The 17,294-nt window shown below is 46.7% G+C and overlaps 1 protein-coding gene and 6 non-coding genes across 7 annotated transcripts in view; 4 read left to right on the forward strand and 3 right to left on the reverse strand.

Moving 5' to 3' along the window:
- Positions 1-1,836: 1,836 nt before the first annotated feature.
- TRNAY-GUA (transfer RNA tyrosine (anticodon GUA)) lies at positions 1,837-1,930 on the reverse strand. Its single transcript has 2 exons — positions 1,894-1,930; positions 1,837-1,872 (listed from the first exon to the last, which is right to left on the reverse strand). It is a non-coding gene; the product is annotated as a tRNA-Tyr (tRNA).
- Positions 1,931-2,465: 535 nt separating this feature from the next.
- Positions 2,466-2,559, reverse strand: TRNAY-GUA (transfer RNA tyrosine (anticodon GUA)). Its single transcript has 2 exons — positions 2,523-2,559; positions 2,466-2,501 (listed from the first exon to the last, which is right to left on the reverse strand). It is a non-coding gene; the product is annotated as a tRNA-Tyr (tRNA).
- A 2,664-nt stretch (positions 2,560-5,223) lies between these two features.
- TRNAL-AAG (transfer RNA leucine (anticodon AAG)) lies at positions 5,224-5,305 on the reverse strand. The gene has a single exon. It is a non-coding gene; the product is annotated as a tRNA-Leu (tRNA).
- An 8,736-nt stretch (positions 5,306-14,041) lies between these two features.
- On the forward strand, positions 14,042-14,114 carry TRNAT-UGU (transfer RNA threonine (anticodon UGU)). Its single transcript has one exon. It is a non-coding gene; the product is annotated as a tRNA-Thr (tRNA).
- Positions 14,115-15,337: 1,223 nt separating this feature from the next.
- Positions 15,338-15,429, forward strand: TRNAY-GUA (transfer RNA tyrosine (anticodon GUA)). The gene is given in 2 exon segments: positions 15,338-15,374; positions 15,394-15,429. It is a non-coding gene; the product is annotated as a tRNA-Tyr (tRNA).
- Positions 15,430-16,488: 1,059 nt separating this feature from the next.
- Positions 16,489-16,560, forward strand: TRNAP-UGG (transfer RNA proline (anticodon UGG)). Its single transcript has one exon. It is a non-coding gene; the product is annotated as a tRNA-Pro (tRNA).
- A 453-nt stretch (positions 16,561-17,013) lies between these two features.
- Positions 17,014-17,294, forward strand: part of LOC102481787 (ribonuclease 4) — a 24,046-nt gene continuing 23,765 nt past the window's right edge. Inside the window, exon 1 of the mRNA XM_006163087.3 lies at positions 17,014-17,184. The gene's annotated coding sequence lies outside the window, so the exon portion shown is untranslated. The remainder of the gene's footprint in view (positions 17,185-17,294) is intronic.

A 17,294-nucleotide genomic window follows, 5' to 3' on the forward strand; every position in this document is an offset into this window, starting at 1 on the left:
GGGAAAGAGAAAAAGCTTTCAATGCAGTGGAATTGGGCTTGAATGTGTTGCCAGAGAGGAGCTGAAGGTGGGGGGCTTTTATCTAGGGTCTGAGCAATGGGCTGTCTCTCTGATAAGGAAGTGGGCTTTAGAAAAGAGTTACAAGGTAGCCTAAGTGACTTATCACCCTATTTTTCCCTGTGGTCAGCAGATCATAGCTGAATACAGTTCTCAGAATACAGTTACTAAATGGAAACTATTGTTCTTAACTACACCTGCTTTGAGTCCCAGCGCAGCCAGCTTTTGGCTCTGATAATTTAGCCACTGTGCCTCCCTCATGGACCTCTACCCTGCGTATGTATCTCTATCTCCTGCCTTATTAGCAAAGGGTCATAAAAGGGGTGCATATTGCACATTAACCAGGTTATAGAGGAAAAACACAGAGACTTCATTAAAAAGAAAAACACAATGGTTTCCATTTGGGGCCCCTACCCTGCATACCTGTAAGTGGGATCTAACTCCTATCTCAACTGGAGACTCTGCAGCTTGTCCACCAAAGGCTTGGTCCTCTTGGTCAGGAGTGGAAAGAAGAGAAGGTTGCGACACTTGGGGCCAGAGCGTGGGTGGGGCCGAAGCGGGAGAGAGAAGGACCAGCTGTATACTCTTCAGATGGGGCCACAGAGCAACAGACGTTCCTGTTGGCTGCAGAGTCTGGAAGGCTGCTTAGGGGCTGCAGTAAATGGGTTTGCTCCCTCCCCCAAGTATCCATCCCTGTTCCTGCCCCCTCTTCTGCTTTAAGTCTCTTCCTGTGCCTGTCCCTTTCTCTGTCTCTTCCTCTACGTGTGTGTCTTGATTTCTCTCTCCCTCTTCCCTCTCTTGCCCTCTCCCCTGCATTTTCTCACAAGTGGCAGGACAGTGGCCCCAAGTGGGGCAGCCATCTTTGCACTGTGAAGGACCCATGCTCTTTTCAAGCCCAAACCCAGCCCTAGCAACCAGAGCAGGTGTCAGGGATCAGGGAAGTTATGACTTCAGGGATGGGGGCTTCAGAGAGGGGAACACAGGAACACCTGTAGGGTGACTCGAAGGTGCCCCTGGGAGTTCTGCCCATTAGGTACTGCTTAGGGTGGTGCTGTCCCAGGCAACGAGATAAAACAGAGCAGAGCAGAGAGTCCTGTGTTCATAGGTCAATGTGTCCTGGCAGAAAAGAGAGGGCCAGCCAGACAGAGACAGTGAAAGACGGAGGTGGCGAGACAAAGAGATAACGAGAAAAAATGTAGAGACAGTGAGTCAGGCAGAGAAAAAGAAGCAGAGACTGAGGAAAAAAGGAAATAATTGAGTGAAGCAGAAAGAATGAGGGACAAGCAGACAAAGTTTGAGAGGGTGCTGGCAGAGACCAGGCAGTGATGGAAGTGAGTGTGAGCTAGAGGGAGCACGTGAGCTTTCATGGAGGAACGGGTTCTTGTCCCTGAGCTGTGTAATGGCCAGTGGTCTTGACCGTCAAGATCTTGACTGTAGACATATTCAGTTACTGTCTTGGTTGTGAGGACTCTCTGAATAGTGAACAAGAGAGGCAGAAGGGGGAATAAATAAAAATGGGAGGCCAGAAGGCTGAGCACGAGGTGGGGCACCAGTGGCTCTCTAAGGAAGAAGGGGCTGTTCTGTTGTAAGAAGAGTCAGGTCCTGGGCAGCTGGAAGAAGGTGCAGTCAGTAGGGTTCCTGTTTGTAGATGGTTCAGGCGTTGTTGGGTTTTGCTTCGGACATTGTAGATATCCCTATTCCTTGTCAGCTGCAGGGCCCAGAAAGGGCAGGGCAGGTGCTGGTGGGCCACAGGCATTTGTGGGCAAAAACACAAGGCAGTCCTTCGAGCCGGAATCGAACCAGCGACCTAAGGATGTCCACAGACGTCTGTCAAGCCTACAGTCCTCCGCTCTACCAGCTGAGCTATCAAAGGGTGCTAACAGATAGTGCTGGTTCACTGTGTCTTGTGCATACGAAGGCGACCAAGGGCCCTAAGTGCTGGAGGTGCAGCACGCCTGGGGTTGTTTGTGAACCGGCCCTACTGGAGAGCCCTACGCACCGCATTATCTTAAGCGCGCTCTTTTGGGATCGAGAGAGTGCCCTGGGCGCGGTTTCCGCTGGTGCTTAGTGGCTGCCTGACATCCCTGGGTGGCGCTGCTATGGCCAAGATCAGTGATGGGCAGGGAGGCAGGCCGGCTGGCAGGTAAGCCGGCAGGCATCCGTGCTCTCACCTGTCGGGTGGGTTTCTCTCTGCCTCCGCCCTTCTGCTCTGTTGTAAGAAGAGTCAGGTCCTGGGCAGCTGGAAGAAGGTGCAGTCAGTAGGGTTCCTGTTTGTAGATGGTTCAGGCGTTGTTGGGTTTTGCTTCGGACATTGTAGATATCCCTATTCCTTGTCAGCTGCAGGGCCCAGAAAGGGCAGGGCAGGTGCTGGTGGGCCACAGGCATTTGTGGGCAAAAACACAAGGCAGTCCTTCGAGCCGGAATCGAACCAGCGACCTAAGGATGTCCACAGACGTCTGTCAAGCCTACAGTCCTCCGCTCTACCAGCTGAGCTATCAAAGGGTGCTAACAGATAGTGCTGGTTCACTGTGTCTTGTGCATACGAAGGCGACCAAGGGCCCTAAGTGCTGGAGGTGCAGCACGCCTGGGGTTGTTTGTGAACCGGCCCTACTGGAGAGCCCTACGCACCGCATTATCTTAAGCGCGCTCTTTTGGGATCGAGAGAGTGCCCTGGGCGCGGTTTCCGCTGGTGCTTAGTGGCTGCCTGACATCCCTGGGTGGCGCTGCTATGGCCAAGATCAGTGATGGGCAGGGAGGCAGGCCGGCTGGCAGGTAAGCCGGCAGGCATCCGTGCTCTCACCTGTCGGTTGGTTTCCTCTCTGCATCCGCCTTTCTGCAGGTCAGGCGGAGCGCCCTCAGTGGCCACAAAGCTGGTGAGAGAGCGAGGGGGACATGGCGGGGTTGTGGCACTGGAGGAGTGCGGAGGAAAGGAAAACAAGGACGGGCACTGGGTGGGCGCAACCTGCCAACCTCAGCCCAGCCGTTGGGTCTGGGGAAGCCCTCCATTGGACAGCCTCCCTAAGCCTGGCCTCTCCATTCCAGCCCCACCTCCTCGCGATAGGGCTCACCCTCTTACCAACCGCGTCCTCTGCTTCATTTGAGCACAGGGGGACTTAAAGCCAAGTGACCACGAAAAGGATATCCAACTCGTCGGGAGACCACGCCCCGCCCCGCCCAGCCCAGTAGTCATTACTTGGTAATATCTAAAGTTTGCAAAAATTCTTGTTTCTTACAAGACTCTTCTTGTAATTGACATCGTCTAAATAACTCTAGCTCTTTCCAATAGGACTTTTTTTTTTTAAGGATTATTTCATTTAACTTTGTTTTTTAATTTGACCACAGAGGGATAGAGTGAGTGATAGGGAAGGAAATTGAGAAAGAAAGCTGCCAGGTCTGGGACTCAAACCACGGTTGGCCATCTGGGAGTCCAGCGCCCTTAACAATCACGCTACCTGCCCTCCCCAGGACTGGTTTTTTAGAGACTCAAATCAGACAGATTTTTATGACAGAACTTGAATCTCTTTTCTCTGTGTAGAAAAGAATGCGGGGCAGAGATGACCTTGGCGACGATCTGGGACAGGCCGTCCATAATAATAACCAGGGCACTCGGCTGCAGGTAGATGCAGGCCTTGCAGAAGTTCTCCCGTGACTGCCACAGGACTACATTCTCTCAGTTCAACGGAATGCTGGATGGAAGAATCCACGAGATTGGGTCCCCAGCTTTGAGAACACAAGAGAAGGGATCAAAGAGTAGTGTTTAAGAACAATCAGGTAAAGGGATTGAGGAAAACAGTAAGACACACCTGAGGTTATGCCACAGATTTAAACTGAGATCAGTTCAGAATCATCGCGTTTTTCTGTAGTCTTGTTCTTCTAGGTACCTGTCCAGGCTGAATGCTCTATTTAAATAGGAGTGTGGTTTTGGTAAGTGAGTATGCCTAAACAAAAGAGGGCCGGCCATACTCAGACCTAGAGACCAATACCTCTGGCCAGGAACTTAAAAGTTATCTTATTGTTGGGCCAGCAGTTCATGTGGTGGTTAAGGAGCTGGACTCTCCCATAGGGATGACCACAGTTCGAGTCTGGGACCTGGTGGCTTGCTTTCTCACTTTCCTTCTCTCTGTGTGGCTGTTTTTTGCTGGGTAAATTAAAATAAATGAATGAATAAATAAAATTAAATAACTCTTAAGAGAATTTTTTTTTTCTTATTGCGGCTTTTGAGTTCACAGACCACTTTCTTTGTTTCATGTCTCCAGAATCCTCCTTTTTTCCGTTCTCACTTCCCTAAAGAGAAAAGGACAACACTTAGATTCCGTCTCTGTCGCAATAGACACCAAAGTCTATCCATCCGCTCCCAAGCCACAGGAACAGATCTAGAAGTACACTGTTCTCACAGTTCAAGGAACAGCCATGCCTAGCAGGGATTCAGATTATCGGTCGAAACAGTCTTGGTCTCTTAAAGGCAAGAGTGCAGGGGCAGTGAGCTTATTTTCCGGGCGGGTGGACGGAGATCCTTGAGTCAGATTTGCAAGAACTGAAATTTAAGCGTCTCTCCTTTCGTGGGCCATTGGCCCCTTGCTGAGTTGCATCTCCGGACAGTCTCGTTCAGCCGTTTTTCTTTCCGCTTCCCAGTAAAGGTTAGAGAGAAGGGGAAACAAGGCATCCGGAGACCAGGGATGCGGCTGGGGGCGAGGAGGAAGAAACTTCCTAGCGTAAACAGACCACTGGGAGCCCAGGGTCCCAGGCACTCGGCTGTGCGCGGGCGGCAGCAGAGACCGCAGTCGGCGCCCTGTGCCTTTGACAGGCTTTTGCTCACAGACTGTCCGCAAAACCTCCATGGTTTTCCACTCACGAGAAAAAGACGTTAAACAAAACTACTTCCTATTCTTCCGCAATCTTTACATCAATCTTCTTGTCCCACGGACAACTGCTTCTTTTAGGGGCCCCCTACCCTCCAGGTGAACTTCACCTCTGAAGACTTATCAAAACTTCATCAATTGGTAAAACTTCCCCCAGCGCCCTACCAACAGAAATCCGACTTCAACGATTTGTGTACCCCGTTATACCAAAGCTCACATTTCTACAACTGTCACCTGGACCGCAAACGAACGCTTACCTCTCACTAGGTTCAAATGATATTTCATCTTTCAGCAAAAACTGTCAGCTTGGCAGCGGTGGGATTCGAACCCACGCCCCCGAAGAGACTGGAGCCTTAATCCAGCGCCTTAGACCGCTCGGCCACGCTACCACATGGACTATAGCAGCTTGTCTACCTTTCCTGATAGTAAACACCTTCCTGTACCCTTTTGCTTTTGGAATGTGTCCCATTTTTGTGCACCACCCAGGAGCACACAGAGGAAGGGTTTGGGACTTCCTTGGGATCACTCCTGAAGAGTGTTTCTCTGCCTACCGCTACCCTCCGGTTCTATCAGAAAATGTGTTTCCCTGTTAGCTCCGGATAGTTGTCCTCCATCAGGAGCCCGAAAGGGGAAGGAAGCACTTACTGAGTTAGGAGCAAATGAAATCTATAACACACTTTAGGCTGTGGTCTTTTGTGTCGGCTACGTTTTATTCTTGTTTGATTCTCTCATTCTTGTCACAAATATCTTAGAAAGATAAGGTTTGAAGTAAACTAAGGCTGTAAGATCCTAGCTCCAAGGGAACATGAGTTATCAAATAGAGTTTTAGGACATTTGCAAATGCTCTAGAGTTGGAATCTAATAATAATCATAATAATAAGATGCCAAAGAAACTCTTTGCTCCTCCCTTTCACCATTTCAAAGTGCACACGTAAATGGCTGGGCAGAATTAGTTCTTTAGAGAAGGTAAATAATTTCTCAATATTTTGCATTCTGTTCCTAAAATACTTGGAAGTGTCTTTATTCTGATCTCAGAGACAGAGCGATACTTTCACCACTCGAATCTGATGATTTTAGGACCTGAAGGGTCTCTTCCGTCTGCAGTACTGACATTTCAGCCTTGCAAACCCACTCTCTCTGAGCCTGCCCCTGGTGCTCTGGAACTCTTTAGGACCAGCAGAGCAGAGTTCCCTCATCACAAAGACTGCCTGGACAGCGGAGCCCACAACATACCTTGCAAAAAACGAAGCTCAAATCCCTGAGGTACATATTCACCAGGCTCACATAACGTCACTGGCGAAATTAACAAACATCACTGGAATAATGCTAACTCTATACAACTTCTAGAAAAACTGCAGAAGAGGTAACAATTCCCGACTCTAGGACAGCATACGTTTGACTTTAAAGCCACAGGCACTACAAGAAAAGACATCTACAGACCAATATCTCTCAAAAACAAAAGCTCTTAACAAAACTTTACTAAGTTGAATCCAACAATATTAAAATGATAATACATTGGGATCAAGTGGGATTTATCTCATTCAAAATCAATATATTTGCTGGTAGGGAAAAAAATTAATCAATAGAATTCATCATGTTAACAAACTAAAATAGAAAAATCCCATGATCACATCAAAGATGCAGACAGAGGCCAGCAGATCGTGTAGTGGTTACATTACCGGACTCCCAGGTGGCCGACCGCAGTTCGAGTACCACCCTGGTGGCTTGAAAATCATGCTGGGTACATGTACATGCATGCCTAAGATCCCAGGAGGAAAACGGAAGAGAAGGGATTGCTGAGTGGCCATCCCCTCTAGAGGGGGTGGTGGTGGTGGTTTCCCACTTTCCCTCACTGTCTCTCTCTCTCTCCAGCAGGAACAGTTGCCCAAAGACAAAAACCTCTTTAAAAAAAAAAAAAAAAAAAAAGATGCAGGCAAAGCATTTGACAAAAATTTCAAATTTGTTTCTTTCCTTTTTAAAAAAAGGAAATGTGCTCGTGGGAGGGTGATGGGGAGAGAGAGAGAGAGAGAGAGAGAATGTGAGAAAGTATCCCCACAGGAGATGATGGCCAAGGCACAATCCCTTTTCCTCGATTCTCCTTTAGGGATTTCAGGCTCACATACATATGCACGCAGCATGATTTTCAACCTGCCTGATCCAGGACTTCAGGTGCACAGTCAGCCGGGCAGGATCCATGTCACCTTCTGGCCCTCAAATTCATTTCTGATACAAAATCTCAGAAAAGTAGAAATAGACTTTTCTCAACCTGACAAAAAGCATTTTTGAACTCTCAGCTAACATACTTCATGATGAAAGGCTAAATGTTTTTCCTATGAGATCAGGAGCAGGCAAGGACATCTACTTTGATCATTTTTATCAACATATACTGGTTTTTCCTGCCTATTCAATAGTGAAAAAAAAATTAAGATAGAAGTCATCCATGTTTAAATAAAAAAGGAAAGCTCTTTTATCCTGAGAAAGCAGCAAAGTATATGTAAAAGTCCTATGGAATCTTCTGAAAGCTTCTGTAACTGCTATAGTTTAAATGTTTGTGTACCCTCCATAATTAATTTGAAACTGAACGCCCATTGCAACAATATTAAGAGGTGGGGTCTTCAGGGGTGACTAAGTTGTGAGGGCAGAACCCTCATGAATGAGATAGGGACCTCATTAAAGGACTGGAGGGAACGAACTAGTTCCTTTTGCCTTTTCTTCCCCTTTGACCTGTGAAGACATAGTGATTGCCCCTTCAGTAAGATCCAAGATTAAAGGTGCCATCTTGGAAGTAGAGACTTGGCCCTCAGCAGACACAGAACCTGCCACACCTTGATCTTGACCTTCTCTGCCTCCAAAAGTGTGAAAAAATAAATTTCTATGATTTATAAATTACCCAGTTTCAGGGCCAGCAGGTGGCATGGTAGTTAAGGCACTGAACTCCCACATGGCTGACCATGGGAGTGGTTTGAGTCCTGGACCTAGCAGCTTCCTTTCTAACTTTCTCTCTCTCTCTGGTGAGCACACATGCCCTATAGCAAGTTAAATATAATAATAATAAATAAAATTAAATAGAATAATTCTTTAATTTTTTTAAATTACCTGGTCTCCAGTATTTTGTTATAGCAGCACAAAAGGGCTAAGGCAATATTTAATGAGGAAATTTGCAAAGATGTAGGTTACAAGATAATATTAAAAACTAATTACATATTATCTTACATACTTTATATGCATATGCACAATTGTTTATAATAGCCATGAACAATCACGAATTGAAATTTTAAAAAGCAGTCCAATTTATGGTAGAAACACTAAATGTAAAATACTTCAGGATAAAATATGTCCAAGACTTAAACAATAAAAAAAGCTAAGTAAGTTGAAAGAAAACCTAAATATATTTTGATATTTTATAATCATAAATGAGAAAACTCAATATTATTAGGCTATCAATCATACCTAATTGACTTATAGTTTCAATGCAATCCCAATAAAGATCCCAACAGTCTTTTTTTTTTTTTTTTTTCTAGAGGTTTTTGCCATAGGACACATGTGCTCACTGGGGGAAAGAGAGAGAGAGAGAGAGAGAAAGACAGAGAAAATGTGAGAAATCACTCCCTCAGGAGGTATGGCCACACTGCAATCCCGTCTCCATTCTCCTCCTAAGATCCTGGGCATGCATGCACACATGCCCGGTGTGATTTTCAGGCCACTGGGTCCTGGATTCAATTCACAGTCAACTACGTGGGAGTCTTATCAGTGTAACCACTATGCCATCTGCTGGCCCCCCCAAAAGGTATTATTAAATAAGTTAATTCCAATATTCTGGAAGTAGGGAAGTTCAAAGACATAGTATGCCCAAAACAACTTTGAAAAGTTAAACTAAGTTGGCGAACTCACTCTGCCTGGTTTATTGTACATCATACTACAATTATGTTGATATATATTGACTTACTATAAAGCTGCAATTATTCAGACATTATATTTACATTAAGAGGTAAAAAAATAGATTATCTCAGCTATGGTGATTCAGGCAATGGTGCCGCCTCTGGGTCCGGATCCTAGGCTGAGAATTGGAGTCTCAGGTGGACCTGAACAGGCCAGGTGGTCCTGGCTGGCTGGAAGAGTAGGGGGAGGATCAAGGCATGGCAGGATCATGTTGGGGTCTCTATTTCTTTCTCTTTCAAGAAATAAGTTTTCTTTAAAAACAAACAAACAAACAAACAAAAAACCTGTTGGGAGGGACCAACAGGTTAAGGTGTTAGACATTGCACATGGTTGACCACGGTTCGAGTCCTGGACCTGGTAGCTTGCTTTCTCACTTTCCCCCTCTCTGTCTTTCTCTGGTCAAATTAAAGTAAATGAATGAATAAATAAAATTAAATAATTCTTTGAAAAAACCTGTGGAGCAGGAATACAGAGATACAAATCACATGTGTATTATCAATTGATCATTTAGTTTCAAAGCCAATTCCATGGGAAAAGGTAGTCTTTTCAACAAATGATATTAGAAAAATTGGAGCAAATAAAGATTTTTGATCCATACATCATACCATAAACAGAGGTTAAAATGGATCATAGACCTAAATGGATTATAAAACCCAAAACTAAATAAATTTTAGGATAAAAATCTTTGTCTACTTATGTTAGAGAAATATTTCTCTTTTTTTTTTGAGAGAGATTTTTCCTATAGGGCACATGTGTTTGCCAGAAAGACAGATAGAAAGTGAGAAACCACCCCCAGGGGGGATGGCCACACTGCAATCCCTTCTCCTCCATTCTCCTCTCAGGATCTTGGGCACACACGCATATAAATCCAGCACGAGTTTAAGCCACTGAGTCCAGGACTCAAACTACAGTCGACTACATGGGAGTCCAGTGACATAGCCATTACGCTAACTGCTGGTCCCAAGAAAAATTTCTTAATATAACACTGAATGTATGACCCACAAAAGAAAAGCATAATTTTTTTTAAAAAATTTTATTTATTCATTCATTTTATTAGAGAGAGAGAGAGAGAGAAAGCCACCAGGTTCAAGACTCAAATCGATGTCGGCCATATGGGAGCGTCTAGCTCTTTAACCACCATGCCACCTGCTGGTTCCCAGAAAAGTATGATTAATAGGACTTTATCAAAATTAAGAACCTCTCCCATACAAAATACACTGTTGAGAGACAAACCATGCAGTGAGAAATAATCATCCTCAGACACAGCTTTACATCCTAGGGGACATTTGACGTCTTGGTACATTTTTGGTTGTCAAAACTGGAGAGGGAGGACAGTGATACTAGCACTTAGTAGGCAAGGACCAAGGATACTTCCAAACATCCTGCAGTACACAGGATGGCCACCTCACAGCAAAAACGATCCAGTCCAAAATGTCACCATTGTCAAGGTTGACTAGCCACATGGACAAACTTATCACTTGTCTCCTTTAGGGCATGGACCATTCAGGCTCCATCATGACTTACTAGAATGAACTGATGAGTCCTTCCCAAAGCCTTGAAGAAGGGACAATGCCTGATTCAAACCTCAGCGTGATGGACACCAAATCCAGTCGAATGCCCCTTCTGGGTATCAAAGGACTGTCTACATGGGACAGAAGGGCTCTGCATTCAAAGGTCAGAAACTGAAGATGTTCTTCAGGAAGCTCAAATGCTGATTTTGTATCTAGGACTCTTTGCAAGCTAAGTGAGAGAGACAGGGTGGTCTTCCTTGGTTGGTTCAGCCTGGGAGTTGAATCTTCTGAGCGGACGGCCATTTGTTGCCTTTGATAATCTATGTCCTGCTTAACCCATCTCCTTTACTGTCCTGACAGTGGACCCAGAGAGAGAGAGATATGGAAAGAGAAAGAGGGCTATAGCAGGGAGTCTAGGGCAGATGAAAAAGTAGAAGACAACATCCTGAAGTAAATGCAGTGGGTCCAGAGGCAATCAGCAGCAGCGATCATGGGAATGCTTTCTGCTCTGTGTATAACTGCCTGAACTGCTCCTTCAAGGAAACACTTAAAACAAGTGAGACAAAGGCTCACTTCGCTCTCTGCTCCTTCTCTACCCTGCCCTATCCATTCACAGAACACAACAGAACACATTATGCACTGTCAGTGTTATTTCTTTTTCTGTTAAAGAACTATTTTATTTATCTTTGTTTATTTTAATTTGACCAGAGAGGAGCAGAGAGAGAGAAAACAGGAATGCAAGCTGCCAGGTCTGGGACTCGAACCACAGTTGACCATGTGGGAATCCAATGCCCTTAACCACTATGCCACCTACTAGGCCCTGTCAATGTTATCTCAAGGCTTCAGCTCAAATGTCATTATCCCTTTGGAATGCCTCGCTGGACCCTGTTCCATGAGAACAGGAATACGGAGAGAAGTGTATCTTTTACTGTTCCCCTAGTCTAGAACTGGGGGTTCAGAAAATTCAGGTTTCAGGTTTTGACATTAGGTCATACTGGGAGTGAAGACACGTGGACTCACCAATGATGCAGAAACAAAACTTTGACAGTGGTAGAATTTGAATCCTCCTGCTCAGAGAGACTAGAGCCTAAATCTAGTGCCTTGGACCACTCGACCACACTACTATCCCAGGCTGTGACAATTTCCTATTCTTTCTAGTTATACGTTGTGTCCTTTTGTCACCATTGTCCTCTGGGCTCTTGAAACCATGATTCCAAGTATCACCAAAAGACTCTGAGCGGGAGTTCAAAGAAATAATACACCTTCCCCCCTCTCTTCTCTCCACTCACCATTTGAACCTGCATCCACCCAAACAGAGCAACTCTGGGAACTAAAGTGAAACATCTTCTTTAAAATAAACTGTCAGCTCGCCAAGTTCGTGTATGTGTTCATGCCCAAAATCCCAAAAGGAGAATGGAGAAGGGGTTGTGGCATGGCCAACCCTTCTAAAGATTGATTTCTCACTTTCCCACTCTCTGTTTCTCTCCAGTGAACACAAGCACCCTATCAAAAAAAAAAAAAAAAAAAAAGTTAAAGCCTAATGGAAGCATTGCTCTCACAATGGATTAATGGAAGACCCAGTGAGTTCTAGTTCTTGTAAGAAAATCTAGTTCTTGTGAGACCGGGCTGATACATAAGGAAGATGGCTGCCCCCAGGTCTCTCTCTTTCCACCAGTTTGATATCGTCTCTGTTTCTGTCAGAGACATTGTGATACAGCCAACCTTATGTCAGTATCACATCTTTGGACTTCCTAGCCACTGGAATTGTGAGTTAAATAAACCTCTTTTCTTTCTTTCTTTCCCTTTTTAAAATTTTTTTTTTTTTTTAAGAATTATTTTATTTGGGACCAGCAGTTTGCGTAATGACTATGTCACTGGATTCCCATGTAGTTGACTGTTGTTCAAGTCCTAGACCCGGTGGCTTAAACTCATGCCGGGCACATGTGCATGCATGTCCAAGAGCCTGAGAGGAGAATGGAAGAGAAGGGATTGCAGTCTGGCCATCTCCCCTGGGGAGTGATTTCTCAGTTTCTGTTTCTCTGTCTCTTTCTGTCTTTCTGGCAGGTGCATGTGCCCTATAGCGAAAAAGAAAAAAAGAATTATTTTATTTAGCTTTATTTATTTATTTATTTTAATTTTACCAGAGAGAAACAGAATGAGAAAGAGAAGGAATGTGAAAAAGCAAGCCACCAGGTCCAGGACTCAAACCACAGTGGACCATGTGGGAGTCCAGGACCCTTAACTGCCATGCCACCTGCCACTGCTAAACCTCTATTCTTTACAATTTACCCAGCTTCACATATTCTGTTAGCAACACCATAGGAGATTAATACCATCTTTTTTTTTTTTTTGGAGAAGTTTTTGCTATAGGGCACGGGCGCTCGCCAGAGGGACAGAGAGAGACATAGAGACAGAAAGCGAGAAATCACCCCCCAGGGGGGATAGTCACGCCGCAATCCTTTTTCCTCCATTCTCCTCTCGGGATCTTGGGAACACACGCACATGCGCCCGGCGTGAGTTTTAAACCACCAGGTCTGGGACACGAACTGTGGTCTACTATGTGGAAGTCCAGCAACATAGCCATTACGCTAACTGCTGGTTCCCAAGACTATCTTTTTTGCTCACTATGCTTGAACATCTGCACCACAGCCAATATCTGGTGTTCCTGACTCTGGTTTCTCATTTTTTCAACTCATTCTACAATTCATAGATGGTAGGTTTCCATATTCTGTTTTTCAAGGTGCCTAATTTCATTCCTGTCTCCTATTAACTTATCTTCTCACCTACTCTCACTTCTAGGAGGGTGGGCATCTACCTTTAGCTAGTAATCCACTGAAGCTCCATAAATGCTCTGGTCTTTTTCTCTGACCTTTCTCATAATTTTCTTCTACCTGGGAACGCCCAAATAGATCACCACTTGTGTAAGTCTTAACCTCCCTTCATAGTGCAGTCAAGCCCCATGTCTCCATAAAGGCCCCTCCTGAAGGTCCCTCCTGATCCGCTGCCTTCGTTGTTTCTGAACCTTGGAATAGCCACTGCCGCTTCATACGTGGGGCGGCTACTTTCCATTGTTCCTTTTCAAGAAAGCTGAAGTTCTTTTGTTCAACAAGACTAAGACACTGACTTCAGGATACCCTAGTTCCTAGGGCAGAGCCTAGCACAAAACTGGAATTCAGGGTTGAATGACAGAATAAATTAAATGGCGAGCTAACAATGCCTGTTCCATCGCTGAGACTCGAAGCTGTGAGAAAGGTCTCTATGTCTAAGGAACTTGGAAGAAGCAGGGGGTTGCAGGTCTTTGCAAGTCCTGAGTTGAGGAGAAAACCAACTGCAGATTTTGGGTTTCAGCTGAGATCTATGATAGGCTCATTCCTCTATATCGGATTTCTGTTCTTAATTTTTACAATCTGAAGTGGGAAAAAAAAAATTCTCTATGTTAGACTGTGTCTGGTTGAGCAGTTTTCTCTAATCTTAACATAGAGGTGTTCTCTGACAGTGGCCTCGGCATTGAGCTGTTCCCAGTAAGCTCAGAAAGTGTCTGCAGACTGAATTCCAGGATTCGGGAAACGGATTGAAACGGTCTCTAAATCTTTGCAGGCTACCTGCCCTTAGCTCCAGTAAAGGACTAGAAAAACTCTTCCTTTTCTGAGAAGGAAAGAACCTCTCTCACCGCGAGGCCCTATAGCTCAGGGGTTAGAGCACTGGTCTTGTAAACCAGGGGTCGCGAGTTCAAATCTCGCTGGGGCCTTCTCGGTTTTGATCCTCTTTTGAAAAAATTTTCCTTTCTGATTATTCTTAAAAGCCCGAAGAAATCTGTCTCATTAAGCTTATCCTTGTGGTGGAGACCTCTCAAATGTGTACTGAGCGAACACGCATTCTTTTCAGTTCCGGTGCTCGTGATCGAGTACAACTTTGCTTCCTGTAATGTGGCAGAGCCGGTTAGGAGCTGAGGGAAGTGCTGCCTTCCTGCACCCTGGCCCCGGCTATGCAAGTCCGCCACGAAGCCCTTCTGGCCGTCAGAACCAGTGTCCCGAATCTGCGGCACCGGAGTGGGGGCGGGGGGTGGGGGAAGCCAGAAAAGAGACCCGGATAGAGCCCTTTAAGCACCGGTTCTGGACAAATTTGGGGTTAAGAACAAAGACCCTCCCCCTAAGAGGAAGCTGATGACAGCCGTTCCCGTCAGGCGTCCAGGGGGTGCCTGCTGTCCGGCGAGGTGTCCGTTTCACTGGGATTTTGGACACCTCAGTAGCTCAGCGGGGACAATGAAGGACCCGCACTTTGACACTTGGGTCACTACATTTGTTACTGATTGACTCAAAGAAATTGTGGTTTCTTTGTCGAAAAACACACAAGTATTTTCTCCAAAGAGAACTGTCACAGAAGCATTGGGTTTACCAATGGGTATTATATTCCACGTCCTCTCCCTCCCCCGAGCCTGTGGACGTGTAAGCGGAAGAGAGGGGCAGCTGTCCTCGCAGGCGCGCCAGGATTGGGAGGCGAGCACAGGAAGTGAGGAAAGGAGGGGCGCCCTGGGCTGTGCCCTCGCGCCCGCCCTCCCTCTTCCCCTTCCCGCGGCTCGCAGTGGCTGGGTCGCTGTGCCTCCCGCCTCAGCCCCAGTTCTCCGAGGCCGGGCGCCCGCCCCCACCTTGCACACGCGCGCGCACGCACGGACCTCAGCCGCGTCCGCGCGCTCGGCGATGCCCACGCCCCTGGGCGAGCAGAGGTCGTGCACATCGGGATGTCCCGCGCGGGGGGCGCTTTTGAGGAACCCGCGCGGGAGTCCCGCTTGGAAGCCCCTCCAGTGGATCAGGAGAATTCGGGTCTAGAGAGTTTTCCAAAACCGCGGCACCAGAACTTTCTCACGCGCTAGTTTGGAACTCTCATTCGTCAGAAACTAGAATATCAATTCTCGCCCGCCTCTGGAGGCCGAATTTCTGAATAGGGAATTCTGGAGATTGCTCTCTAGCGCTCCCTTCGATAGCTCAGTTGGTAGAGCGGAGGACTGTAGGTTCTTTGGGCGTGTAGTCATCCTTAGGTCGCTGGTTCGATTCCGGCTCGAAGGAAGAGCTGCTGTTTTGGGGTCCGTAATGTTTCCTAAATCAAACCGGTTTCTTCACTAGTTGTAATCCTTACCTGTTCCTGTTACTAAGAAATACAACCTGGCTTAGTCACCACTAATTAACTTCCTTCTAAAAGGTTGATCTGTTGGGCAAAATTCTGTTTTGGCTTGTAGTTTATTCTTGTGTCGTCTAAAGTCCAAAGTTCGAAGATTAAGGCTACTCGTTGATACAGCAGACTAGACATAGGCACGCGTGTGCATGTCTGTGCCCTCGGGCCTAAGGGGCTGATTATGGAACAATTCGGCAACTGTGACCTTCAGCCCGGGTGTCTGCCCATACTCTATGCACACAGATTAAGGAAGAGCCACTTGTATTTAGGTATTTTTATAGTGCGACAAAAAGATTTTGCGCTGAGACAGGAAGAAAGGAGGAATAGGATTTGATGTGAGTTGAGATGAAACTGGGAAAATGAATTCCAGACCAAAGAAACAATTGAATCAAAGGTGGGAAGTGGAAAACTTCAATTCTATTTAGAAAAACTGAGAAGTGTCTTGCAACATTCGAACACGCTTCTAACCGGTTCACGTCAACCACTTTTATTGATATAATTTCAGGGGTACTCCGCTCCCGGAATTTTGATGGTCACCAGTCCCGCCTCTTGGACATCTTGCTCGCTTTAGATAGTGGCAGGCAGGTAGTAACCGTCCCGCGCGTCTATCATGGCGCTCAGGACCTCACAGCCTTTTGCAAACAAGCTCCGCTCCGGCCCTTGAACTCCGACCCGGCTCCCCTTCCGGCTCCCCCGAGGTTGGAGCTCGCTGCTAGAGTTGTCCCGACCCGCTCAGTGGCATTCAAGTGTGTGGCTTCTGTTCTGAAAAGCTGCCTCCTAGGACGTGGAACAAGGAGAATAAATGGGGCTAGGGCTGGAGGCAGACGTGGTGAGAAGACAGAACTGAACAAAGCAGGAAGAAACTGTCACAACTGGAAAACTTTGGAACAGCCTCCCAGCCAGTTTCTGAAACGCGTATTTCAGAGGGAACAGGAGAAAAGTGCACATGTCGTGGCTCGTTGGTCTAGGGGTATGATTCTCGCTTTGGGTGCGAGAGGTCCCGGGTTCAAATCCCGGACGAGCCCTCTGTTTCCTATTTTTCGCTCTCCCAAAAGCTTTCACCTTTCGCAGGTCTTGGGAAAACGTTAAGTTCTGTACAAACTTTGTCGTTTTTAAATTGCCCTGTAGAAGGGAGCAGCACTGAATGAACACGTGGCCGGTGAGACTAGTGGCAACTGTCCTGCCAGTGAGACAGTTGTCTGGATGGAACTCCCTGGGTTCTAGGTTCTAGGATGCTCCGCCAGGGGACACACCTTGCTCAGTATCCAGCCGCCTGCTGTCCCTGATGTGTCCTCGCTGTTGCTGCCGGTGGGTTTCCGGCTGGAGCAGGAGCCTGGAGGCCGGGCCTAGTTCTCAGCCTGGGCGGGGACCGTCCCGCTACGCCTGGGGCTGGGTTTGCAGCGGCGCCTGCTCCAGGGGCGGATCCAGGCGGGAGGGGCCTCTTCCAAGAAATGGGGCGCGGCCCTAACTGCACAAGGATTCGCACGCAAGTTGTCCTTCCTCTTCTCGTTGCAACTCTATCTCCAGCCGTGCACACACACACACTCACTTACACACGCACGCACGCACGCCTACCCCACGCAGATCCAGAACAACATCTCTGCTTTTTCCGCCAGCTCCCTACCATCCTACTAGGGAGAAAGAAGCGGGTGAGAAACAAAAGCTCTTTCCACTATCCTGCAGGTTTCACCACCCTATTTGGATTCACATTCCTGCCCCTCTTCCTTTTTTTTTTTTTTTTGGGCGCTTCTTTCGGAGC

The sequence above is a fragment of the Tupaia chinensis genome, unplaced genomic scaffold (genome assembly GCF_000334495.1).
Source record: "Tupaia chinensis unplaced genomic scaffold, TupChi_1.0 Scaffold141372_1, whole genome shotgun sequence".
In the NCBI taxonomy this organism is placed as follows: Eukaryota; Metazoa; Chordata; class Mammalia; order Scandentia; family Tupaiidae; genus Tupaia; species Tupaia belangeri.